At 35.1% G+C, this 27,867-nt stretch overlaps 1 protein-coding gene across 3 annotated transcripts in view; it reads right to left on the bottom strand.

Annotated features, from left to right (window-relative positions):
* The window catches only part of LOC135833205 (neural cell adhesion molecule 1-like), a 623,372-nt gene that overhangs the window by 528,520 nt on the left and 66,985 nt on the right, over positions 1-27,867 (bottom strand). The gene's annotated exons all lie outside the window — the stretch shown is intronic.

Here is a 27,867-nt window from a genome sequence, read left to right as displayed (position 1 = left end):
CTATCACCTTTTTAATTACTCAACAAGGCGATTTTCATAGAACGAAAGTGAAAATCATTGCTTGAAGCACGTAAGATGAGCATAGTTTCACTCTAATCGTCTCCGATCAATTCAGTACACCAAATCTTCTACAACACCTTAAAGAACTCAAAAAATCCAATTGTCGAGCCCTTCTCTTTAATCAAATCTAGATTCATTTTCACGACAAAATACCAGTACACAAAAGTAACGACAAGTTCGCTAACAAAATGACACTTGTCGCCAACCTAAAGTTTCTCTCATTCCGACAATCGTATTCGATATCGAGAGAAAAAACTTTTCTTTTTTCCTTTTCAAAAAAAATATATATCGATTACATTTATAAACAATACAGAATAAAACCGAAAAACCCATTAAAGGTAAATTTAGTCTCTAAGTCGAAATTAAATAAAGATGAAATTTTCAATTTACCGCGAAACAAAACCACGCGCGCGTATTTGCTGCGGTAAAATAACAAGCTATTTATATTTGAGAAGCATCTCGAAATTTTCTCTTCTTCGTTTCAAAGAAAACACACCTGCGAAGTTTATTTACCATCACAAAAAAAAAAAAGCGAAAAAAGAAGAAAAAAAATAACCGAGAAGAAGCATCGACAAAAAGAAACAAAAAGAGACGACAACCAAGACACGAGAAACTTCGACTCTACATTATGTGTAGGTATGTTTCCGATACCTACACGTCTCTGAAAAGCTACTCAGCGCGAACGGCTGGAAGAGGGTAGGAGGGGGGAAGCTCGGCAAAACTATGGTACATTTAAAAACACGACTTTTACGCAACAATATTTCCATTAAGGGGATTTCATTTAATAAAAACTTACACTTTTTTTTCGGCGTTGAGTTACACGACGCGGACGGCGAAGTAGAGAAAAAAATTATAAAGTAGCGAAAAGTCATAACATGCCTTTTGTAAATTCGCATTCGTATAAGAAAATTGAATTGATAAAGTTAAAATTTCGTTTTGGCGAAGTATTAACTCTATTTCAAAAAGAAATCGGTATCATTCAATTTGAGAAACAATTTCGTTTCTAGTGCTCTCGAAGACAATTTAATAATCGGGTATGTCTATTGTTTGAAATCTAATAAGTAGAGCTTTTTTTCTTCTTCTTCTTCAGCCACCTCTGTGTCTTTCTCACTCTCTCTATCGTGTACGTGCAAAAATACTCGTATAGAAGGAAGTAGAAGTGTACGTATAGTACAAGTTCTTCATTCTTTTACTCTTGTTTCTATATTTTGTTCACCACCCTGCCTTTATCGTTTTATACTTTAAAAACTACGCGTATATACACGCTACATGCGAAACGCGAGCAAAAAATTTACTCCAACAGACGGAGAAGTTTTTTATTCGGAATAAAATTTCTATTACTCTTTGGTTTTGTTGCCGACGCAGCACGACTTCTACGTATACGTATTCGCTTATGTTGTTGAAATCTAGTTTTGTTCTATTGGGGAAGTTCACACAAAACGAACAAATTGTACGTCTCGTCTTATACGTATAAAAGGTAGGTACGATGTTAGCATCACACTTTGTGAGTTACCCCCCTCCACCCAATGTTAAAGAGTTCGTAGAGATTACTACTTGCTTAGTTATTTTGGGGTTGGTATGATCTCTGCGAGTGGAAATCAATCATTAGGACAGTTTCCATGAAAGAATCAACGAAATAGTAGTTTATTCAACTAGGGAGTAAAAGTGATTTTCGACGAATTTTGAGGTTTATTGCCCGAGCGAAGCGAGGGAGATAATTCAAAATTGTCAAAAATCACTCTTACTCCCTGGTTGAATAATATATTTTTCATTATGAGAGAGAAAAACACCAGTATTTTCTTCCAAAAATCAAAAGCGGGCGTACTTAAAAGTAGCACTTTTTCTCCCTAAATAACGTAAACATACACTGTCAAATTAATCAAAAAAGAAATACAATAAGAAGAAATCGTTATTTTATCTGATTTGTTTTCAACATGTTGAGAAAGGAATTGAAGGAATGAGCAGTATTCCACAAGACTGAATTTTGCTCATTCATTTTTCGAATTTGCCCAGAAAAAAGAGCATGGCTTGGAACAATAGCCCAATATTATTACTCGAATTTTGAAACTAACCAAAGAAGTTGTTCTTTATGACCTAACACCTCCACTGATGAAATTTTTAGATTACTAAGTATTCCGCCCCTGAACCCTCAAAAAAGAAGTAAAATTCAAACTTCAGCAACTAATGGTCATTTTTGGCATTTTCAATCGAATTTTCATCCAAATTACCTGAACGTTAGACATTACCTTTAGGAACTTGGAAAAAATCACGATGAAGTTCTGATAAGTCATGTCAGACTTTTGAAAACTTGAGCATTTTAGATTAAACTTTTCTCTGTTCAACTTTCAAGAACCTGAAAGAAATCACGATTTCACAATAAATTCTTGACACTATGCCAGACTTTTGAAAAATGATCGATTCCTCATATTTTCTGATGAATTCTCCGTAAACGGAAAATTAAAACAGCTACAAAAAAAAACAACAGTTGAACGTTGACCTGCGTGAAACGCTGACATTTTGTCAGAGTTTTCAAAACTACGAAAAAATTGCAAAATTCTTGACATGAGGCAAAAAACATATCCATGACTTGACAATTTTTTGCACAGGTGTAAGATTGTTTCAGAGATGCCTTATTTTGTCTATTTTTCCCATTTTCAATATATTCAATTTTCATTCAAGAAGATTGAATTGAATAGTGTTATATTTTGGAACCACTGAACCCCCTCGTTTCCCTATCGGGTAGCCCACGCGACCAAAATTCGTATCTAGTCCAATAATAGACTGAAAATACAAAACGTAGGTATTATATTATCACAATTTCAGGGAAAATGAAAATCTTCAATCATCTTCTTTTCACCAGTATCTTTCTAAATGGGAAAAAAAACTATCTTTAACGAAGATTGGTGAAAAAAATTGAAGATTTTCAATTTCTCTGTAATTGCAATACAGGATGTTTCGTGAATCGTCTGCCAAAAACTCAACTGTAGAAAGTACTCGATGAGATGAACAAAAAACGTTACTATTATGACTGGTTGTCTATCTTGTGAATTGAAGGCGCCACGTGCTTCGCACTTCGCAAGGCTAAAGGACATTTGCGCACAGTTTTATAACAACAGGATGAGTGATGATAAATGGATTTTTTCAGAAAGCAGGACATTTGCGCACAATGGTCATTTTATGTCAGGGGTTTCTAAAATGTTGACCGAAACGACCGATCACCGCAGCGCGAGAAGTAAGAAGAATAACAGATCATTACAAACTGAAATGTTTTGACTTTTAATTTCGAAAAAATTGTACTATGTACCTACATATTTTACAACTTTTGATTCCCACTTGAAAAAAACGAGGCTTTGTGGACATTTTTGGCAACTAAGAGAGAATTTTCCAATTTCTAGCAAAACAGCTATTTTTCTGGCAAAAAGTGAAACTTGGACAATTTTAGTGAAAAACAGGATTTTTCGAAAATTGTTAGCAAAAAAGTGATACTTTTGGCAATTTCTGGCAAAAAAAGAAAGACTTTCGGGTACTTTTTGAAAAAAAAAAGTGAAAATCTTCAACAATTTTGCTAAAAAGTAAAAACTTCTATCAATATGCAAAGTAGCAATTTTTGCGAATTATGGCCAAAAAAATTATATTCTTCCTGATTTTGGTCAAAAATCTAGCAGCTGACCGTTGTCGAAAAAAGTGAAACTTTTTTGCAAATTCTTTGCTAAAAAAAAAACGAGAGTTTTGAGCAATTTTTGGAAAAACTGTAAGAATTTATTAGCAAGATTCCATTAAAAAACAAGCCATAAGCGATTCGCTGATTGCAAGATAGTTTTTGCATTTGCTTTCACTATAATTATTAGTTGATGGCTGCGTTATTTGGTTGCTACGTTCGCTTTTAAATTTCAACTTGAAACTGATTTTTCATTTCATAATCTTTTTTATAATTTATAAAGTAAAATGCTCCTAGACCTACTACTTTTATTAAAATGATAAATTTCTCATAAATTAGAACTTTCAACTGAATAAAATTATTCGTACATGAATAAAAAAACATAAAAATTGAAAAAAATCTAAATCAGTCCCAAATGTAGTTTTGATAAACAGTAATTTGCTGATATGAATACGGTGCTGAAAGGTGCTGAAATTTCTAATCATCACGGATGCAAACAACTGCTGATTACTTCTTCGAATTTGGCGTCAAAATATTGCTAATCATTATAATAAAATCTTGATTAGATACGAATTGGTTTTATTGAAATGCCTAATCTCTGATTGGCTATAAGTGAAAACGACTTCTATGAAAAAGTGAAAACAATATACATATGTGACGCGGCATACAAAAAGGTTACCCCGACCAAAAAAAAAACAAAAAAAAAATGGATTTTTTTATTTACTATTTTTATGTAAAATTGACCGTAGAATACGATAAAACCATAGCCAGTTCGCTATCTTGACGTTTAACCTGTAAAAAATGGCTCTGAAGTAAGATAGTTCCAAGAAAAATCTTCAAAAAAAATTTTGTTTGTTTTTTTTTTTTCAATATACGTTGAAATATTGCTAATGAAAATACTTTTCAAAAAATGAAAAAACGCTTCAAAAACTTTAAAACGCGTTTTTCTCAAAAACAAGTGTTGCCAAAAAAGCGATTTTTTTACAATTCTTTGGTGAAAAAATGAGACTTTTAAGCTATTTTTTGAAAAAAGTGAGGTTTTTTTTAGCAATCTGACTAAAAAATGAGAGAACGAAAAATGACTGCTGTGCATTACGTAAAAATTGACGGACACCGTTATTCGCCTAACGAAAGCATAATTTAATTTTTTATGTGCCTGCCTACATTATCATATACCTTGAAATTTATTTGCGAATTCACACTAAGTGGCTGACATCTGGCCGATTTTTGCGTAAATGCTGAAAAGGGGGAACTGTGCAAAATTGTGATAAGACATTTTTATATTGTGGAATATTTTTCAACTCAAATTTGCAACTGAATGATTCGGATTTAAGTAATTGAAAAAATTCATGACACCAGAACTCATTTGCAAACGTATTTTAAACAAAAATGAGAAAATTGTATATCAGCAAAAGAGTCGTTTGATGTCTTTGAGTAAAGAAAAAAAATTGTTGGCCACTAAATTATTAATTTTTGCGTTGTGAATTGTAATCTGATTGGTCAATAGTCTCCAGTTCCCCCTTTTCAGACAATAACAACAGCGATCCAAGCGATTCGTGAATTCGCGAATTACGATTAATTTGAAAAAAATCATTAAAAATAAGGAAATGTTTGAATCATTCAAATAGTGCGCATAATTGACCAATAGAACTCGAGTGCACGAACAAAAATGACATTTCGTCAAATTGTTCATCTTCAAAAATGAAGGGGAAAACTTGATTCAAAATTTCCAAAGTCGTGTCCCAGATTTTGAAAATTGTGAATGCGACTTTAATTTTGAAGATGGGCAAATTCGTCATGATAACTTTTTTTGTTCGCCCAGTCGAATAATATGAGTTGGTAAAAGTCACTTGAATGATCCAAACGTTCTCTCATTTTTGGTGAATTCTTCAAAATTAGTAAATTTTTGTCCAAAAATGGTGTATCTTCTTCAATTATTTACAGATAGTAAGGAAATGTTGGCATTTTTGAAACGACTTCAACAACCCATAGTGCTCAAATGGACGAACAAAAAATATTATTATGACAAATTGTCTATCTCCAAAACCAAAGGCCCAAACACAATTTGAAAATTCAAAATTTTCAAAATCTAGGGCACAATTTTGAAAATTTTGAATCAATGTTGCCCCTTCAGTTTTGAAGACAGGCAATTTGTCATAATAACACTTTTTGTTATTCCAATCGAGTACTATGGGTTATGGGCATTATTTAAATGATTCAAACATTTCTTTATTTTTAATTTTTTTCCAAAATGAGCAAATTTTGAGTTTTGCGAAGCACGTGGTGCGACTCCTTCAATTCTCAAGATAGGAAACTAGTCATGATAAAGTTTTTTTGTTCGTCTCCTCGAGTACCTACTCTATCTACAGTTGAATTTTGGAAGACGATTCCCGGAACACACTGTATATTAACTATTAAGATGTATTTTGAGTTAAAATCATAGCCTATAGACATGAATTTTGGCCCGATGCAACTCTTAAAGGGAGGGGGGTTGTCTGTGTCAGTGGTTCCAAAAATTGCATAATTCAACTGTTCCCTAAATAAAAATTGAAAATGGGGGTGGAGTAATGGAGAAGATAAAATTGACAAATTTGGCACAAACTCGGTTGATAATCTGGTTATGCTATATTGATTGAAAGGAAAACAAAATTTAGGCCAAAATTAAGCATAGGCACTTGCTGGAAAAAAAATGAACATTTTTTCAAATTTTTTGAAGGTATTTTACCTAAATACATAAGAAATAGGATGTACTCGCACATCTCTGGGTGTCTGGGTGAGACACTTCATATAGGTATGCAGTACATGCTTTATGTTGGAATACATCTATCAAATGCCTATTTTAGATCCTAAAACTGTAAATTTATAAGCTGAGAGGAGACAACAGAACAAATCGTTATTTTAAACAATTTTTTCTCATAATCCCTTCACCAAACTGAAAAATTTGTCAAAAAATGAACATAAAAACGCTTTCACCACCAAATAAATACGATTTAAAATTGGAAAAAAATTTCACCCGTCAAAGCCAAAAAAAAAAAAAAAAAAACAGAAAATAGGACACAAAACCCAACAGCCAAACATCAAAATTGTAATAATCTCCGCACACGACGACGTACCCCTTACCACCGGACACCCCTCGTTGAAATGGTATTTCGCGTCTGCGACCGAATTAATTAAAAAATATCCCAGCTATAAGACGTCAGTCACGCCAAAAAATAAAAAAAAAAAGGAAATTCAGTACGTATTTTCCAATCGAGTAAGTAATTTTTCCGCATAAATATTCGTACAAAACCATCCAGCAGACTGGGCTAGGCTAGTCTCTCGCTGCCAAATAACTCTTACACCGCCGTTTACTCGTACTATAAACTCGCCGGGTAAAAATAATTTCTTTTTTTCACTGCTTTCCAAGACCTTCGAGGGAGGCACCATTGAAAACTTATTCGCGCCCAAAGAAAGGATTGGGAAAAATTTTTCAATTTAAAAATCATCCATCGCGCTTTCGCTTTATTAGTCTCGAGACGAATCGAATAACACAGGGATAGGGGAGAGGGTGAAGTGACGAAAAAATATTGTATACGGTAGCTTTCGCCACTATATTCGACAGCATCATTCTATCGCGAATCGAGTACACAGAGAAATGCAAAGGAGGGAAAAAAATAGATGTAAAACGAAGAAGCGTGAAGGGGAAAAAGTATTTCTTTGTCGAAGTGAAACGTTCATTAAAAAAAAAACTTTTCAAGAGCTTTTTATTTAAATTCCATCGTTAGAGCTAATGAGGGACGAGGAGAATAAAAAATACCCAGTCTTGCGTCTCGCAGCATACCAGGGCTGACTGGCTGCTAAGCCGCCGGCCCACAGTTAGCAAAATAAACCCTATACTGCACAACCTAAATACATACAAAGCGTCTAAAAACCTACTAGCATGTAAATAATGTAGTACGCCAAACGACACAGAAACAAGAGTATATATCGGTGAGACAGGGACTATGCGATGGAGAAACACGCGCACTCACACAAGCAAGTAGCTCATTTCTTTATCTTACAAGTCCACATCGTTTACGATATGGAGCACAACAACTAGAATGTAGTGGGATGTGGGATACATATACGTTAATGGATTTAACGAGTGCAGGGTACACCCGATACACGTGCCGACATGTAAATACACATCGTTAATCCCAACGTTTTTACAATTTGATTGCCATATAGACCATGGTAAGAGTACTTTGTATCTACGGTTAAAGGCTGCGACTGCGATTTTTTTCCCTTCTCTTTTTACCATCCCTTAATACGTAAAAAATTACAAGATATTTCTTTCAAGCAGGGTCAAAAGATTAAAACCCTCTGGGAATCCAGCTCTTTACTTTATCCATCGCTGACTGAGTCCACTAATTAGGACTTTGAGAAATGAAAAAAGTGACCAAACGCTTGATCAATTTTCTACTCAAAAATATAGGTACCAGTTGATGTTTGTGCTCAGTATCAAAATCAGGTACTGCACATAGTGACACTTGCGGATTCCACGAATCACTTTCGAATTTTCTTTCAATTATAATATCAATCACACGAGGTGAATTTCTTTTAGGAGTCACAAAGGCGTTCTCGTCTCGCTTCAGATGGTTTCCGATTGAAGAGTGAGGTTATTCTCGGAAGGGGGTGGTAATAATTTTTTAGGAAAAATAATCTGAATCCGAATATATAGGTCTTCCGACCCTCAAGTGCAGCAAAAGCCCCACCAGACTGGTTCAAAGGGGGGGGGGGGGGATTTCGCAAAATTCGAACTGAATTTTCATGAAAAGCTATAAAATCGGGTTAAAAATTATTTTCAAGCCGTACTACGGAATGCTCTAGGGCTGAGATGATTTTTAGGCACAGAAATTTTTCAACATTTTCACGGTGGTGGGGCGCGGGCGTAAGGGGTGTATCGATAAACTCACCAAATATGACCTTGGGATACATCAAAAAATATTATATTTTTTGGGCTATAGAATTCAATTATGGCAATATTTTTCCCTTTTGGGGGGAGGGGGTAATGGAAGGAGCTGGCACGTATACACTGTAAAATACACATGCGCAGAATTTGAGTTTATTTTCCATTTAAAATCCTGGAGAAGAGTACAAAATTTCAATCAGTATTTGGAGAACTTGGGGCCAATCCAAATATTGACCAAATCATCTCAGTTTTTGAAGAATTTGTTTGTTTGATGTACAATGTGAAAAACTGCAAAAGCGTCAACGAGTGCTGTTATATCATATTCCAACAAAAATTATCACCCAAGAAATAAGAAAGGAAAATTTTTGAAGAAGATGAATTACAGCAGCAGTAGCTTACCTCCATGTCGGCGAAGTTTAATACAGCAAGTACGACGCTGCAATTATATTTGTGGAAAATGGCTGATTTTACCCGCGGAGGATGTCACCATAGGTACCTTGTACCAGTGGATGGATATTGTCCGAAAATAAATACCTTCCCATTTGGTACGAAGGTGAAATGGCACCTTTTCTCACCTCTGAAAGAAGTCATCAAGCATCCACATATTGAAGATGAAGAAGAAGAATGCGATGACTACAGCGACGAACACGACACCAGTGGCGACGATTCTGATTTTGATTAAGCCTTACTTTATTTTTATTTCATTTTTTCTATGATGTCCTTCAATTAATTCATTTAAATTATGTGTTTTTTGTAAGTATAACAGTATTTTGCATGTATATTTTACATTGGATGGATACGGATAGGTACCAGCCCCCCCCCCCCCATTACCCTGTAAAGTGGAAAAAATTGCCATAATTGAATTCTACGACACAAAAAACATATATTTTGATGCATCATAAGGCCAAATCTCGTGAATTTAGCGATACTCCCCTTATGCCCCACCCCTTCGAAAAAGAAAATTCTGAAAAATTACGGCGCCTAAAAATCATCTTACTAGCCCTAGAGAATTCTGTAGAACTGCTTAAAAAAAATAAGTTGATCAATTTTTTTACAAGTTTTTGAAAACATAGCACAAAAATAAGAACTAAACAATTGAATTTACAAGTTTCAAAATTTCAGCTAGCTGCAATATCCAATTTTTAAAAAGCTGTCAGCGTTTGGTAAGTTTCTTTAATCTTCACCAAAATCTTATCACTTTTATTTCATGTGTTAAGTTTCTTTCGGTATCGATGCTGTTTGACGTTTTCAAATTTTAAAATCATACATCAGACTTCGACCGAAAAGTGAGAAAAAATTCCACCACTATCTAATCGAGCGCAAATGCATTGAAAATTCTGATATTTCACGAAAATTTTGCTATCGCTGCGCGAAAATTCATGAATTTGCTGTATATCAGTGCTCGATAATGGGGTGGAGGGAATTTTTTTCACTTTTTTGTCAAATATGATAAAAATATGCTGAAAATAGGTAAATTTTTTTTTCTTCAAATTTTCAACGATATTTTAGCTAAAAATGACAATATTTCAAACACTTTTTCCCGAAAAAAAAAAAAATCGTCGCCAATTTTCGATAAGTAGGATTCCATACTACATCAAGGGCTATAACTGAGAATTTTTTCAAAATTTCAACTCACCAGCTTCATACTTTTCTAAAATTAAAATTATTTTTATAGTGCTTTAAAAGTGGCAACACTGAGTTTGTCATCATATGCAGGTAGAGATCTCTAGTCATCATCATTGCTCCAATAAGTATGTCAAAAATTAGGAAAAGAATTGAAATCAAATTACCAATTTTTGAAAATTATTTTTTTTTACATTATTTTTGTTTAATTTATGGTTCGTAGTATCTATACATAGGTACTAATATACGCATATAATACTATGGATGTCTTGGATGTTGATGACATTTTGTTCGAGATGGAGGTAGATGTTTTGCCAGCAATGCCATCTTTGCCACCCACTCTACCACCCAGACCTAGCGTGCAAAGGATAATAAATGAAATGTGTAGGCTAAGGCCTATAATACATATCTCCGCCTCCTCCTCCTCCTCAAGTGCTTCCTCGTGCTCGAAAAGTCAAAGTCATTCCTCCTGCTCCTCAAGCGAATCATCAACGGTAAGCTGTCCACTTATGTCCATTCGTTAATCGACCTTATTAAGGCGGTGGAATCCCATGAGACTTTAATTAGTATAATTCAATCAATGCCTATAATATGTTCTCACCGAAGTATATGTGCGACCGTCAGAACGATCTGTACCTTCGTGTTATTTTTTTTACTGGTGTATGGGTATTTTTTGGGGTGTTTTTTTTTTCGTTGATTTATTTTTAGTGATTTGTTTTTAAATAATGAAATTTATGTTCCTTTTGGCGGTCGATCGATCGTGTGATGTTTTTTCATTTTTTTAAAAGAAGATATAATGATTGGTCGGCCGTTTTTTTATTTTCGTTCCTAGATTTAGTAATGTGAAGCTACGAGTCTGAAGATTGTAGCTTGCTGTAAACAGCTACGATCTTCATACTCGTAGCTGAATTTATACGTTCAATTGCGTGCAATCGGCATGTAATACATACGTATCTGCACATTTTATGTGTTTTTTAGTTTCATATTTTAACACTAAAAATTATTAATTTTTTATTTTACTATTTTGAGGAAATTTCAAGGGATGCCGAATCCAAAAGAAGAAAACATCGGCAGTTGGGGATGATGGAAGTTTAACTTGCACCATCCATCCCCAATTGAAGCTCCGAAAAGCATTGCGAAGGGACGACTTTACTAACCCTGTACCAGACTCGCGAACACGCGTTGCGTTGTGCAGGTTGCATACCTCGCAGGGGCACCCTGACTCATAGAAAAAATAATACTCCGCATTTTCGCAAATACTCGTATGTCTATGTTTATGTCTATGTGTGTGGCAGAGTCAAATCTTTCCCGAAAAAAAAAATGTTAAAAGACTCGTGAGAATAAAATGATACCTACACTGCATTTCACGGTACGAGTGCTTGAGAACGAAGGGGGGCAGGACCATATATATTTGCAATATGCAGCTAGTGTCCCAAGCATAGGCATACACCTATATGTGATTATTTTTAATTGAAGAAATTAATTAATTTGATTAAACATACATTGATTCATTATTAATTAATTTAAAAAAATCAACCCTCACACCATCTGAACAAATTATAGACTCGGAATTAAAACTGATAAAGAGTGAAATTCCAGGAATTACAAATTCGTACACCTACTTTGACATGTGGAAATCATCATTTCCCATGCATACTGAGGATGCAGATTTATATTCAGTGAACTATCACCAAAAGTTTGGTAAGTTGTTTTTTTTTTAAATTTTTGAACAGGTTGGGTGCAAGGGCGCGAGGGTACCAGCCCTCTGAGCAGCGAATAGAACAGAGCTATAATGTATGTATTTTCTTAAATAAAAAATCAGCTCGCGAGAAATGCGTAACTTTTGGGGCACCCTGTCAGACGCGTGCCATGTACTCGCGGCTCGCGAACCAAAAGTACAAGTATGTTGAGGAGGCGTGATAGACGAACTTCGACCTTGAATCTTCGTTTTCGATGCATCGATGCATACTCTTACGATCGGATGACATGTTCCCCCGTTGCCAACTAGCAAGTGGAATGCATAAATATATACATAGTCCATCTTTCACCCTCTCACTGGCTGATTCTCGGATCTAATCAACTCGCGTGTAGGTACACATGTGTACACACTTTGTGAGGTATCGAATAATAATTTTTAATATAAAAGTTTCCACGTCAAAATGTGGTGCTTTTTGGTGTTTTGGAATGAAATTTTCGCGCCTTTTTTCGCTACTTATTTCGTGTTACCGCCGTTACTGGTGCCACATAGAATAATTTTTGTGCTGTTTTGTTAATTCTCACTTTTTCGTACCGGTACCAACAATGCATTGATTTGCAATTAAATTTCTGAAGCTAATGTTTCATTCTTGAAAATTTGTAAAAAATTGTGCCATAGAATTTAAATCTGTCCGAGTGAAGCGAGTACAAAAGCTTTTAAAAAAATGATGATTAGAAAAATATAGAAACTGATGCAAAAACTTCGTCAAACGCAGCAAAAATCCGCCGCCGCGCCGCTGATCGACAATTCTGCCGGTATGATTAAGACGAGCGTATTTTGCAGCCGTCCGAATCATGCCGGAGTGGACTGTGAGAAGTAAGTGAGATTTTATTCTATATGTTTTTTTCATCGTGGATGGATGTGTATTCCATATTATGAACTATAATTAATAAAATATAGAGAATAGAGTCTTTTTATTGCGCGTTCTTTAATTAGGGTATCTATAAGATACCTCGAGGTGAGTTATTTAAAACCCAATTAGGGTATAGTGAGCTAAAACAGTATAGTGAGTTAACAGATTGGTCCACATGGACCAATCTCCGGAAAAACCTCCGGATCCGGGTGTTCCACCGGATCTGCAAGGTAATGAAAATCACGAAAACTTCAAGCTAGCATGTCTGAGTAACATTGCAGCTCAGGGGCGAAGCTCCTTTAAAATATACGATGGTGAGTACGAAGTGGAAGAAGAAAAGATGGAAGTAGCGGATAAAACTAAGAATTCTCGAAAGCGCACGGCGCCGAAGAAACACGTTTCTAATTCTAAGGATCCAAAGGAAGTAATTACAATTCACTCCGATGATGAGTCAAGTAAGCTTGATAATTCATCTCCGAAAGCTTCTCCGTTAAGGAATCAATCAGAAAAAAATTTAATTAGTTTTTGTTTTAGAGTACTACTGTTCAACTTCAACGTCCAACTTATAAATTTTGGCAATGTGTTCAAAATTACCATAGTAAAGAATATAAACCAAGTACCAAAGGAGGTTGTATAAACCTACAGGTATCAACCCCTCAGTGAAAAATAAATTAAAATCCTCGGCACCGAGCTCCCGGGCCGTAGGATTCCTTGCGTGAGTTTCCCTTGACCATTGGTCATTGGTTTTTCAGGTCTTTGGGTTGGGAAATCTTTCGGCCTTTAAGTGATCTGAGGAACGAACGAGGTTGGTGTTAAGGGGAAATGAGTGGAACAGCAGTTTTGTAAGTTGGTGGGGGAAAAAAAAGGTAAGTGAGATTTATGATTCAATTATCATTCAGAAAAATTGATTCTAACCGCAAGCCTTTATTTATTGATGTGTATCTTCTTAATTCCCTGCAGGTACCACAAAGAAGACACCGTGCTCGTTAAGGAGGGGACTGAAATGTAAGTGTAGTATTTGTTGTGATCATCTGGTATAATTTATCCATACTCTTTATTATTCATTGATTTTGGTAATTTTTTCAGACGCTGTTATATTGTCATTTATTGATAGTCTTTCTGGAGGGGAAACGTGAACCTTAACAGAGAAGGCATTTTTTTTGTTTTTTTTTTGTTTTTTGGAGAAAATGGTGTTTTTTTCGCAGCAGCCCCTACTTCTTGTTTTCAAAAAATAGCCTCGTTCTAAAAACTACAATTCAAGATTGTGCGTCTAAGTTCAGGACCACTTTTAGAGTTCCACTGAGCGGTTGAAAACCGGCAACTCATTCATTTTTGGTTAGATTCGTGTCAAGAAAATATTTTCTTCTCGAATATTACGAGTAAATTATGCCAAAACGTCAAAAGATACCATTTCTAAAACGGAACGAGTACGTAACTTTGAAAAGCAGCCGTACAAATAAGAAAAACTGTTATCAATTTCAAGAAATTGAGAAAATTGCAAAACACTTACCTATCAATTTTCTGAGTTCTCAAAATTGACAACACAGTAACTAAAAATAGGTATTTTTGTGTTTCAAAATACTTCCCCTTCCCTCATTGTTTCCGAACTGATATTTTTCATTGTTTTTTTGGGTATTGCGTAAAATTTCTGAAAAGAAAATATTTTCAGAACACAAATTTACCTTAAAATAAGCGATTTGTAAATTTTCAATCGCTCAGTGAAACCCTGAAAGGATCTCGACAGCGATGGCTTAGGTCGACGCAGAATCTGAAATACTATCTTTTGGAACATGGTCAATTGGTCATCTTCAATTTTTCCCAAAGCAGGTAAATTAGAAGCTGGAGCCAAAAAACACTATTTTTTGAAAAAATTATTTTTTTTGAGGACCCATCGTCTCTTTTCGAAGGAAAATTATACGGGCTAAAAATTTATCTGAGCCACTTTCAACTTTAAATTGAACATCTTCTTTAAATTCGATCGAAATCCTCCCAAGATCAAGCCTGATGCGAGTGGTCTACGAAGAACCCTACTTCAGTTGAATTCGCTTGCATCCCAAGTACCTAAGTTATTAATTAAGTATGTAGAATCCGATTAGGATGGCTTATTTCAAGGTGCATTTATTTGAAGACGTAGTTATCATTGATGTTTATAGAAGTGAAAACTCGACAAATTCGAAAGAATATTACTGATGAACTGAGAAAAGCCATCGTTTCGTTGGAGATTTGATTGATTGCGACGAGAAAAGAGCAACAGTTTTTGAAGAAATGGAAACTTGGAAGTGGAAACATCTTGATCAACCGAAAACTCACAACACATCAACTACATATTCGCTGATTACAAGAGAGTTCTTGCTTTTTGCTAATTGGTTGCTTCAATTCGTTTCTTCAGCAGAGCTTCCGCGTGCTCTAGATAGCTTCATTTCTTCACTGCTTCAGTCTCATGAATTCATCTCAGCTTGACATGAAAAATGATTCCAATTCTTACGTTTCTTACTTCTTCATTTGAAAAATGTTTAGAGTTTTTCACCACAAATACACGATAAAATTTTTCAAAAATATACATCAAAAATAGAAAATAAAAAAAATTTCAATCTTCGTCGAATGTCTTTTCTCACTATTATCACTGATCACGAAATAAGTACCTAGTAGTAATTCAATCTTATTTCTTGTTGTAAAACACAAAATATAGAATAAATCACAACATGGATTCAATGGAGCGACTGCAAAAAAGAGTCGTTACCAGAAAAGAAGTCTTGTCGGTAAATCTCAATAATAAGATTGATTATAACGTTTCTCCCAATCATATACTCAAAACATGAAGACAATTAATCCAAATTGATTTCGTATTTGATTTCATTAATATCGATCGCTTATTGGCTCAATCTAGAAGCTGCTCACTATGTTTTCTTTGAATTTTTCCATATTTCAGAACTGATTTCTCACAATCAATTCTCTCAACCGATAGTGAAAATAAGAAATACCGCAACGTTACCACAACAATGAAAACGCTAAACGCATCAGCATCCAAGACTCAAGAGCTTCAACTCTGATTAGCTACTTCAACGATTAAATAAGCATCTCGAAAATGCTAAAATTAGGTACCCAGTACCTCGAATCCGTCCAGTGTATTTACGCTGTTAGTGTTCGCCAATAAAACGCGATTCCAAACTAAATCACCTCTATAAGACGTACACTAATTCAAGGCAAAATACAGCACGTCGGTTCCACGAGGTCTAAAGGTGTACCGCGTCCGTGAGAGCCTTTATCTTATTCCCAACAGAGACTTATTCGCTTCAGTGAAAGCCGCCGCAATTTCTCTAGCCAACCACGCAACCTTATTTACCATCGTTTTAAATGGATTTATGGCCACTGGTCATCCTACAAGTACACTATTTAGATAGACGTTAGGTCTACACTACGAGTACGCGAGTACGTTTAGCTGAACCTCTACGTAAAATTTTTTACACCCTGTTTGAATTTTTTCTTCGAAATGAAAACACTCGAGATGAAAGCCGAGCAGCGATTCAATTAACAAAATTACTCGCCGAGTTTTTCCAAGATGAAAGCAATAGTCCCATTGAGGAAATTTTTATCCGATGAAAAAAATTCGCACACGGTATTGAGAATTTCGAAGAGGAAAAAAAATCCCAACGAAATTTCAACTCTCATTCACGCTCTGTATACTCGACTAATCGCTAATTATACGTAGAATAATTTTTTTCCTTTTCGAAATACGAGTAGTATAAGTATAAGACAAAACCGACGACCACAACCACGCAGACGACGAGATAACCGCAAATGATAACGGGGCAACGCCTAACGAAAATCTGTTTTTTGTCGTCGGCTCACACCCCGAGCCTCTTCAACGTGGTAGGGTGTTTTTCGTTTTACACGAAAACATAATAAGGCTTGAATATCCTTTTGCGAGATGAGAAGAAAAAAAAGATTATAGATAATACCTGGCTTTTAAAAGATTACTTCTTTTTTGCACGCTGCTGCTACGTCGCTGCGCCTGGTACAAGTTTTGTAACACTTTGAACGCGCGTCTTTTGTCCAATCAGATGAACGTATTCGATAAATAATTACTTTTTTTTTGCAAAAAAAAAAAGAAAAATTGGAATTTTTTTTGAAATTTTAATCAATGTTTAATGTCTGGTTAAGTTGATCCATAGCATGAATTGGTAAACTGAGGGACAGGAACGTTAAGGGGTAGTATTGAAGATTCAGAGTTTGCTATTCTTTTTCATTTTTCAAAATAATGAGCAATTTTTTGACTTTTGAAGTGCAGTTTTGCTATCTGAAAATCCAGTTACAATGTAATATAATATTATGGTCCCGGGTAGTTTTCCCAATACAGGAAACTTGAATAAAAATTTACCAACGAAAAATGTCGGTACATAAATTGAAAGATTTTTTCACCAAAATGTTGTGAAAAAATCATGGAAAATCGTGTAGATAAGATGGAAAAATTCTGTAAATTATTCAACAAGCCATCAGCTAATTGCAAGAGAGTTTTTGCATACCTATGCTTTTCTCTTATTGGCTGTTTTATTAATCCTTCATACGCTTTCAGATTCAAAATGTAATTTCACACATTTTCTGAAAATTGATTTCTCACTTCTCGATATAAAGACACCTAATTTGTGTAAAATTGAATTCAAAAAATATTTTTAAAAATTTCCAGACAGAGAGATGCCACTCATATAAGCCCTGTTGCATGTTGGGGTAAGGGTTGAGGTGGTGGGAGGGGGTACAATAAACTTGTAACTCCCATAATAAAATTAAAATTGACACTCTTGGGGGAATGTGGTCCAAAAGAATTAAAATAAAAAAAGAAAGACAGAGAGACTCAAATTAAGTACATACATATTACCAACCTTTTTTTTTAATGCTAAGTTTTCAACAAGCCATCAAGCTATTCGCTGATTGCAAGAGAGTTTTTGCATACCAATGCTTTCTGCTTACTTATTGGCTGTTTTATTACCTAATCCTTCATACACTTTCAAATTCATAATGTAATTTTACACATTTTCTGAAAATTGATTTCTCACTTCATGATAAAAAGACACCTAATATATTTGTATAAAATTGAATTCAGAAAACGTTTCTAGAAATTTTCGGACAGAAAGATGTAAATTACAGCAGTTTTGCATTTTGATTCATTTGTTTGCAGTTTTCTAGTTTTGGTTGATTATCATTTTTCACGTAGGCCTACTACGTTAGAAAACAACTCGAATGTGGTAAAAGAAAATCTTTTTACTGCCAGCTAACAATTTACATTTTTTTTGAATTGCGTGCGAATACTTTCAGAATAGGTGTATTCTTTTTTCATTTCAAGACCTATTTCTATTTTTATTTAAAAAATTTGCTAGTTCAAGTATGAATTTTCAAAGCATTCAATTTTATGATTACTGAACATTTTTTCAGTACTTTCAGTAAGTAAGTATTTTTCAATTTTTCAAGCATTTTGCTACGAGTAGTACCAGTTTATTTCCGTAATACTCAAAAGAAGGGAGATTGGTTGATTCATCTTTTAAATACAGAATTGAGAAAATTTAAAATTTTTCAAATGTGTTTTTTAAAGTTTGAATGGTCTCCTAAATTCATCAGTACTTGCATCCTTTACAGGGCTTCAGATAAGCTCAACGTTGATTTTTGTTGAGTTCAAAAGTTTTCAGAATACTAGATAGTTTTTTTCTTTTAAACGTGATGATTTTTTAATTACCTCCAAAAGATGACGAGTGAGCATCAAGAGGCCACCTGAACTAGAGAGTTCTTGCTGGGGGAATGAAACTCAAAATCGAAGCTTTTCCTACGTCTTGTTGAGATCGTTGACTGATTTTTTTTGGATCCATCAAAGGCTATACAAGGTGTTCCGGAAATCGTCCACCAAAATTCAACTGTAGCACTCGAGGAGACGAACAAAAAACGTTATTATGACTGGTTGCCTATCTCGTAAATTGAAAGAGCCACACGTTTTGCCAAAAACCCGAAATAAGCTAATTTTGAAAAAAAAATCATCAAAAAATGAGAAAGTGTTTGAATCATTGGAGTGATTTCATTTACTCATAGTATGTACATATTTGAATGGACGAACAAAAAAAGTAATTATGACAAATTGCCCATTCAAAAAATTGAAGGCGCAAGTACAATATTTAAAAATTAAAAATCCTCAAAATTTCAAGCATTTCAAATTTGGAAATTTTGAACCAAGTTTGCCTGTTCAATTTTGAAGATGGACTTGTTTGTCAAAATGACATTTTTTGTTCGTCCACTCGAGTACTACTATACGGGCTATAGGAATCATTTGAATGATTCAAACATTTCCTCATCTTTTATGATCCTCAGTCCTCACAGATTCAGTAAATTTCAATGTTTTGCGAAGCACGAAGTTCCTTCAATTCACAAGATAGGCAACCAGCGATAAAAACATTTTTTGTTCGTCTCCTCGAGTGCTATCTGCAAATTGTCTTACGCTGCGCTGTGAGAAATCACGCACTCCAACTCCAATTGGTACAAAAATTTAAATTTCAAGTAAGTAAGATGAATTTAAAGTGTTTATTTTTACCTATGATCTTTTATTTATCAGCAGCTGTGATGTAATTTTGTTCCTTTTCTTTTAATTTTTGTTTTTCGAAGTTTTTTAGATAAATGCTTTCCAGGAGTTCAACTTTTCGCACTCTGCTGATTTCAACTTTGTCGGGGGAGAATATTATGTCGTATAAGTCGGTAAATTCCCTGTGTATTTGCTAGGCTAGACCTATGACATGAGTTGTTCTATGCCAATCAAGGTTAAAGTCAGGAGTGTGGGAAAATTGTACTTGTATTTCGGTCATGCTGATATGTGAGTTATGGGGTATTACTATTTGGTTTCAGTTATTAAATTTTCATGGTAATACCGGCTTTCTGACTTTTAAACTCCGTGCCGCACACTACAAGCGATATCACAACAATCGACCAATCATCTACATTTGTAGTCGATGTATGTACGAGCACGCGTTCCCAAGTCAAGAAGCCCTAAACAAACACATGGTTGAAGATTCATAAAGTTAATAAGAATAAAATATGTACATTATCCTCAAATGGGAAAAGAATTGTGAAAGGCCAGGAATATTGCACCTGTGCAGCTGGAAAATCAATATGTAGCCAGATGATTGCTCTATTAATTTATTATCAGAGAAATATTTCACAAACTGACATCACATGCCAATGGAACAGTGCTTTATTCGAGAAACCGTGTTATAGACGAACATGACAGAAGAATTATTCCTCAAGCTATGTATTGGATCACCAAATGACATCGTTGGATGCAGAATGTACCGGAGCACTGAAGTATGCGAAAACTGTTTTCAAAAACACCCTATCAAAAATTTTACGCTGTTTCCGGCTGTTTTAAGCTGATTGATTTGAAACTTGATGCGAAGGTGTGAAGGTGAAATCACTTGCGAGTTGAGGATATTGACTAATGACCTTGAATTTTTTTCAAATTTTTTTGACCCAACAACGAACTCAAAACTCGACTTGAAAACTTCAAATGTACGCAGAAGAAAGTCCAAAATGTGGAAAGATCAAAAAAAAAAAATCAGTAGGTACATTTTTCAGCATGGTAATTTTTTTAAATGGTGGCAGCTGCTCCATGTCCATAAAACCATTTGGATACGATTTTTTTCCTGTTCAAAGTGCATGGTCAGTTTTGGTCGAATTTTTTTTTTCTTCCAATATTTTATATCATCAAAGACGCCGAACTACACCATCAATCTAAATTTGGACCACATTCGTTGATTTTATTTAGAAAATTGGATTGCTCAATTTTGAGGACTCATATAACGTCCCTTCCCTTCCGGATGACCTACACGGCTAAAATTCATGTCCAGACTATCAACTCGAAATATGTACTTACATCATATTTATTTCAATTTGAACAAAATTGGTGATCTAGATTTTCTGCTATCTAGTCATCATTCTCATCAGGTGTGATTATTTTTCAATCCGGAGAAATGTACCATTGATCTATCATAAGCAGAAAAAATCAAAACATTCCAATTTTGCTGATATTGAAGTTTATGAAGTACGTATTTCAAGCTGATATTAATCTATACATGAATTTAAGCCGTGTAATAGTCACCCAGTGGGCTACCAGGGGTTCCCAAAATGGCGCAATTCAATTTGTCAAGTGAAAATTATACAACGTGAAAAAATACACGAAGTTGCTCCTCCAAATTCAGGTTGATGTGTACTGTGTAGTTCCGTTTCTTCGATGGTACCTACTCGTATATTGCAAGAAAAAATGATTTGACCAAAATTGACCACTTCGTGTGGACAACGCGTTTTCAAATGGTTTCATGGACACAGAGCAGTAGCCACCACTCGAAAAATATTGAAAAAATTATCGTAGAAAAATATCTTGAAAAATGTATTTAGGAATGATTTTTTTTGGGTGTTTTCAAAGAGAATTTAGGGTTGTTGTTGGGATCAAAAAAAAAAAAAATTGAAAATTCAGAGTAATTACCATCTAGTATCGTCACCTTCACTACAAGTTTCAAGTCAATCAGCTAGAGATAACTGGAGAGAGCGTTAAAAGCGTTAATATCTATGAAAATTGTGTTTAAAAGGTGAGGGTGCTGCAGACCTAGGGTTCGTGCACTGTGCACCTTGTTTTGATAGATATGTTCTCAAAAATCAAGTACTAAACGAGAAATAGCACAAAAAGCAAAATCAAATTCAAATGCACTTTCACTCCACTTATTGTAGTGTAGTACAATAGCCTTCAATGAAGGCAATAAAAAATCGCCGCCAACGACTTCAACAAAATGTATGAAAAGCTTCAATCTGGAGTTTCATTCATCAACAAGAGCTCAAAATTTGAAAAATTATAAACTATGTCGTTTGTTCAGGATTGCATTTTTTAAATCACGTGTAAATCATTCGCCGAAAAATCTGACGTTGATCGTGACAATTTTGCTGAAAGTTGTCTAGAACCGTGTTTAAAACAGAAAAACAATCGATCACGTTTTAAAATTTGTGATAGAAACACTCGCCTACCGCGAGTATTTTAGATTAAAGTATCAGTTCAACAGCAAACAATACCTCGATTTCAGCAAAAAAAATATTGTTTACATTCAGTGGAAAATGAATTTGATTTTTAATCCATACCCAATCAAGTCGATCATTACTCAGCTCTCCAACTTCTCAATGCATTGCAGTGAAACGAAAGAGCTTTGAAACATGCAAAAACATAACGTTGGGTTCATTGTCCATATTATAGTGATATGAATGAATAAATGGCCTATGTGAAGATAATGAATCAGTAGTAAGTAATTTTCGTCGCTGGAATAGTCGTAATTGTTCCATGGATATCTCGACACTCTATGGAATTTCTATAATACGTTTTGTCCTCAATTTTACCATTTAAAAATGCCATCGAGTTGTCTCGCCTAATGAACCGCGGTGTAAGGTTAATGTACACTTAGAGTGTTTTAATAATAAAATTCGCAACACTTTTCTTATTGGTTTTAAATTGAAAAAAAAAATTTGAAACATAGTCAAATTCTATGGATGAATTAATTTTCTTGCAATTTTCATGGTGAGACCCTCTCGAGTGGTAGAGGGGAGCAAAACACCCCCTAATTTCATTCTCGCGTATTCTTCGAAGTAGTGCTGGGCCCTCTTCAAATTCAACAGCCGTTTACTCAAATTCTAGGCATAGAATTTTATTGAAATTTTTACGGTTGGTGGGTATAAGTAAATAATTGATTTTTTCGTGATTTTCTGAGTTGAGAACAAAGAGTGCGATGTGTCCGTTTATGTAAGTAAGACATGCCTACTTACCCAAACAGGCATTTTGCTATTTTAGAGAAATTTGTGTGTGAAATGTTCGGCGCTAAAAATGTAAGTAAATTTGAGCGATGCTAGGTTTGAAATATTCAAATTGAAAGGATGCACTGACGAACTGATTTTGATAAATTCTTGACACACCACTTGAAGAGTTCACGAATTGACTTTGACTCATTCGTTTTGAATCAGTCAGAAAGATTCGTGACTGTTTAGTGTTTTATGCATAATATTTTTTGCTATGTTATTGTCTAAATTTTAATTTTTAATTACTACATATATAATATGTTTGCGAAAATTTCAACTGTTTTCATAGTTTCATGAAATATTTTCATTGTTTATCTGTTCTTGTTTTATAAGAATATTGTTGTAACTTGCATTGGATCAAAATTTTCAAATCGATTAGGGATCCCCGTCTTGCATTTGACGATCCGGTGTGGGAGACCAAAAATTGAAAGTGCTTCAAAAAAGAATTGACTATCACTCTAACGCTGTACTCCGCGAAGTGAATGAAATTATGACGTCGTCGGCTAAAAATTTGATCAATTTTCAACGCGAAGTTTGGCCTCCTTATGAGATCAAAGATAGATTCGATCCTATGCGAGAAGAAAATGGCGTACTCGTTTACGATTTGGTAGTTGTTGATCAAGGTTATCAGAAATCATCAGCGGACAGTCGCATTCGGGAGTGGAGGGCGGCGATGGCTGAAAAACTCGACAAGGAATCAGATGAAGAACCGGAAAAATCGCCTAAACCGCCTAAATCGTATATATTTGAATCCGGAGTTTGTCTCTCGTTGATTTCATTTTGAAAATTCAATTCAATTTCCTCAACTATTGGATCGAGAATTCATCCAATCATCTTGGAGGTCTATAATTCAAGAGCAAGACTATTCAATTCTTATTTTGGATTAGTCATTCGCCACTGGGAGCTCATTTGGACGATATTTAGTACACTGGATCTACTCGTATACTTGGATCAGTTTTATACCCAGCTTTGCAAGCTGGAGCTCTCTGAGCAGCTTTATGCTTTCCATTCGAGAATTTCAATGGAATTCTAAACCGACTGTTTGTTAATGCCACAGGGGTTCAGCAACAAATATGCAAACAATATTTACGATTTGAAAAGCTGACCAAAGAACTATATAAATTCTAACAAAACTGATGTCAAATTTGGATTCGGCGTCCTCTAAAACCTGAATGGCGATCTACACGTCAAATTTGGGCACTAAATTGACGTTATGTTCTTGCAGGGTGGAAGGGTCAGTATCCACCGTATTTGCGAAACGGATGCAAAATTCGAGTTCAGTGCCCTCGAAAACATGAATGTAGATAATATTAATGTGAAATTTGTGCCATACATATATTTTTGCATCATTTTTGTAAGGGAGGAGGGGAGTCATTTTCTTCTCCAAACATATGACAGATAACAAAGTTGAATTAACATGTATTTTGAGAATTATTTTTTCGAGAGGGTAAAGCAATATTTATTTTTTCTTAATCAACAACATTTCTGCAGAAACATACGGAAACAACAAAATCTAAAAGATTTTTGGAAACCAAAAGCCTCGTTCCCAAAGTAATAAATAAACGAATAGCACGAGAAAAAATCATAACCCATTTCCCTTCCTATCTAATTAACTGCAAATTCTTCATCATCTCTTCCCTCCACCAAAATCTTTTCTTAATCGCAGATTTCGTTTCTCAATCCGGCAAAAACATACCTCCAACTTGGACGTATGCGGCTGAGAAACCTCACGTGAAATGTTTCGCGCAAAACTATCGACGAAGAAAATGCATTTCCTCGTACTTTATTCCATAGCATAATACAGCGCTGCACACGCAGATCAAAAGTTCAAAGAACATTGCGGTGTTTCACGAGGAGAGGAAGAGTTAATTAAATCTTTTTGTGCAACGTTAAGAATGACTGGAGGTTTTTTTTTTTGTACAACCAGCACCAGCAGCAGCGAGCATGAACTACCGCCAGTACAGAACGTAAAAACATTAGCGAGTTTCTGAAGAACGACGGGATCGCTATTAAAAGTTGAACATTTGCGGTTAAACTTTGGCGTACGTAAGGTTTCTGCTGCTGTTCTCTCTCACTCTCTTCCTATGTCTGTGTTTCTTTGCCATTTCTCATTGTTCTACTCTTAGTTTGCCAAAGTCTCGATATTTCAAAAAGGCATAGTTTTCGTTACGTTACGTTACTATGGGCATGCCGACGACGACGATGTAGCCGAAAGGCACGACGAGGGGGGAAGGTGAGGGCGTCGAGTACATAGCAAAAACGAGCATTTAACCGATAAATTTTGCGGAATCTTAGCTCTCGAGACTGGAGGCTTGTGTACGCAATCCGGCGGATCATCTTCGCCATAATAAATCATTCGTTATCCCGTTCGCTCTTCTTGTTCGGCGTTTACAAGTGGCGGGTTGTTTACATATTTCACTGACGTATCATTTTTCAAGGCAGCCGTCATAATGACTACTATCATGTTCATATTTGAAAATGAACTATGTTTTGCCCATCGTATCGTCGTCGTACTCGCTCTTGCTCGCGTTTCACGGCCGCAGCCGCAGTCGCCGGAGCGTGTAGTTTTTTGCTCCGTTTACATACATACTCTTTCTCCACAGATGATGAGAATACTGCCTAGTCATTTATCCGGGAGCGGTTTTGTTGGCTGGGCGAACGACCAAAAACACCGAGATGGCCCCGCCAGCTACACTAACGATCAAAGTCCACATCGTTCGGTACGCGTAATTAAAACTTTTTCGTCAAAATCTTTCGGACTATACAGTATCTACGAGTAGATCGGTCGCACCGAGCGAATATCTCTTGAAATGGATGTTTGCTGCTTTTGACGGATGCAGCAGACGCGCGTTCCTAAATTAAGATTTAGTCTTTTGTGGCACGTGCGAAGGAATACACCGTGTATTGGGTATATTATTTACATGTACAGATACCAGATTAAAGAATGCCTTATGGCTAAACGATGGTGGTGCGGTGTGCTTCGACGTAGCCACGTGAAATGAACACCCTATCATCAAAAATACGACAAGTGAAGAATATTTCGAAACGTTATTATCATTTTTCTATAAATAAAAAAACCTGCTAATAATGGAAGCAGGGATTCGTCATTTATGCAAGAAAATATGGTACCTGCGAACCGCATGAAGTGTTTTCTTGGGGATTTGAATGGTATTTTAACTGATTTGCCCATTTTTTTTTTTTTTTTTCAAATCCAACATAATTTGGTAAGTATAGGGGTCATTCCACGTCAATTGGACCAAGAAGTGGTTGGAGGTTCGGCGATTTTTTTGAACTTTTTCCGGTGGAAAGACCTTCCGAAGGGATGACCAATGGCGCAAATCGCAGCCCTCTAGCCCATTTTTAAAGGCAGCCAGGGGGTGTCAAAGTTTTCAGTGAACCTAAAATATCATCCATTTCAGCAGTGGATTACTCGATAACCGCGGTATCTACCAAAATGGAACATTTTCCCATGGTTAGAGGTTTTGAAAGGCTTTTTATTGATACCATAAAAATCAGTTTTGCCACTTTTTTTCGTACAAAAAATTAGCTCAAAAAGTTTCGAAACGTAGTTTTCATATCGTTCCGACTCTCAAAAATTCTGAAAAAAATATTTTATGGACAACTTTTCATACTGAAAAACATAAGTTATTAAAAAATTGGGGTGGTACCATGTTGCAAAGTTGATTTTAAAAAATTTAAAGTTTGCAAAAAAATGCGATTTTTTTAGTTAAAACATGAAAGGAAGTTTTGATAGGTAAAATTGACCCATTTGAACCCTATTTTTACGTATCTGTTGAAAAAGTTGAAAAAACCCTTTCACTCGATGAAATGAACTCATCACAAAAAAATCAAAATTCGAAAAGATTCAAAAAATGAACGAATTTTAATTTTTTTTGTTGTGAGTGTAATTTTTATCAACTTTTTCATGAAATACGTCAAAAAGAGGTCAAAAAAAGACAACTGAATAAATTTAAACTTTTTTTGATGTTTAAAACTAAAAATTGAATTTTTTCGAATTTCGATTTTTTTGTGAGGAGTTCATTTTCAAAAAAACTGAACGTGAGTTAACCTATAAGCTACTTATCTTGTTTTCGAAGACACTGATGACGAATTTAAATCTCAATTTATTTTTTGAGCCCCTACAATATTGATCAAAAACGGGTGGAAAATTGAAAACAGTTGAGTCATTTTTGAAAAAAAAATGGACCGATCAATTTTTTGTTTCCTCTTTTTTCAAATTCAACGTCCAATGTCGTCAGAAAAATCTGCAGATCATAAAATGAGTTTCGCTCACGTTCTCTTGAGACTCTTGATTGAATTTATGAGTGTTTGGAGGTAGGTATCCAACTTCAGGTATAAAAAATAAGTACAATAAATTGCCTGCCCAGTTCCCTGTACATACAAGTCGAAAAAGGCAGACTTGTAGATTATTTTTTTCATTTTCACTAAAAATTTACCGAGAAAATTTTTCAGCTCCGAAGATGCTCTTAAAGGGGAGATATGGGTCCTCAAAAAGGAGGCATTTTCGAAAAAAAATCGTGTTTTTTTCGCTCTAGCTCTTGCCCAACCCGTTTGGAGAAAAATGGCCCAGTTCCAAAAGACGTTATTTGAGATTTTGCGTTGATATAGGCCATCGCCATTAAAATAATCCAAGATTAAGTAACCCAACTGGCAGAAAAACTGTTGAACTGGACAAAGTTCGGTCAAAAGAAGATGCAAAAATATTCCACCACCTAAAATTTCTGATGCTGAAGTGCATTTTTTGATTTGTGGTGAATTTCGGAAAAAAAATTGAGCTCAAGAAGGAAAAATCCAAAATTTTGTCTCGTAAGTAACGTAAGTACACATTTTTATTTATCATGAGCACATGCCTCAACCGTCTTTAGACTTTAGGCACTTGTTAGTTGTTATCATGTTGAACAACTGTAGGTAAGTAAATTTTATTTATTTATTTATTATTTACAAGTTGGTCAAAAATATAAAAATTTCAATTCAAGAGAAACATTTCAAACTCAAGTCGGATTAAAATATTTCAGCATAGGCATCCTACACTCATAGCATTAACCTAGAAAACATATTAGAAGAAAAATTCACGTGACAATCAATTTATAAAATAATCATTCAGCATT

Source organism: Planococcus citri, chromosome 1 (genome assembly GCF_950023065.1).
Source record: "Planococcus citri chromosome 1, ihPlaCitr1.1, whole genome shotgun sequence".
Classification (NCBI taxonomy): Eukaryota; Metazoa; Arthropoda; class Insecta; order Hemiptera; family Pseudococcidae; genus Planococcus; species Planococcus citri.
The sequence above is the reverse complement of the archived record's forward strand: the minus strand, read 5'-3'. Positions and strand labels throughout refer to the sequence as shown.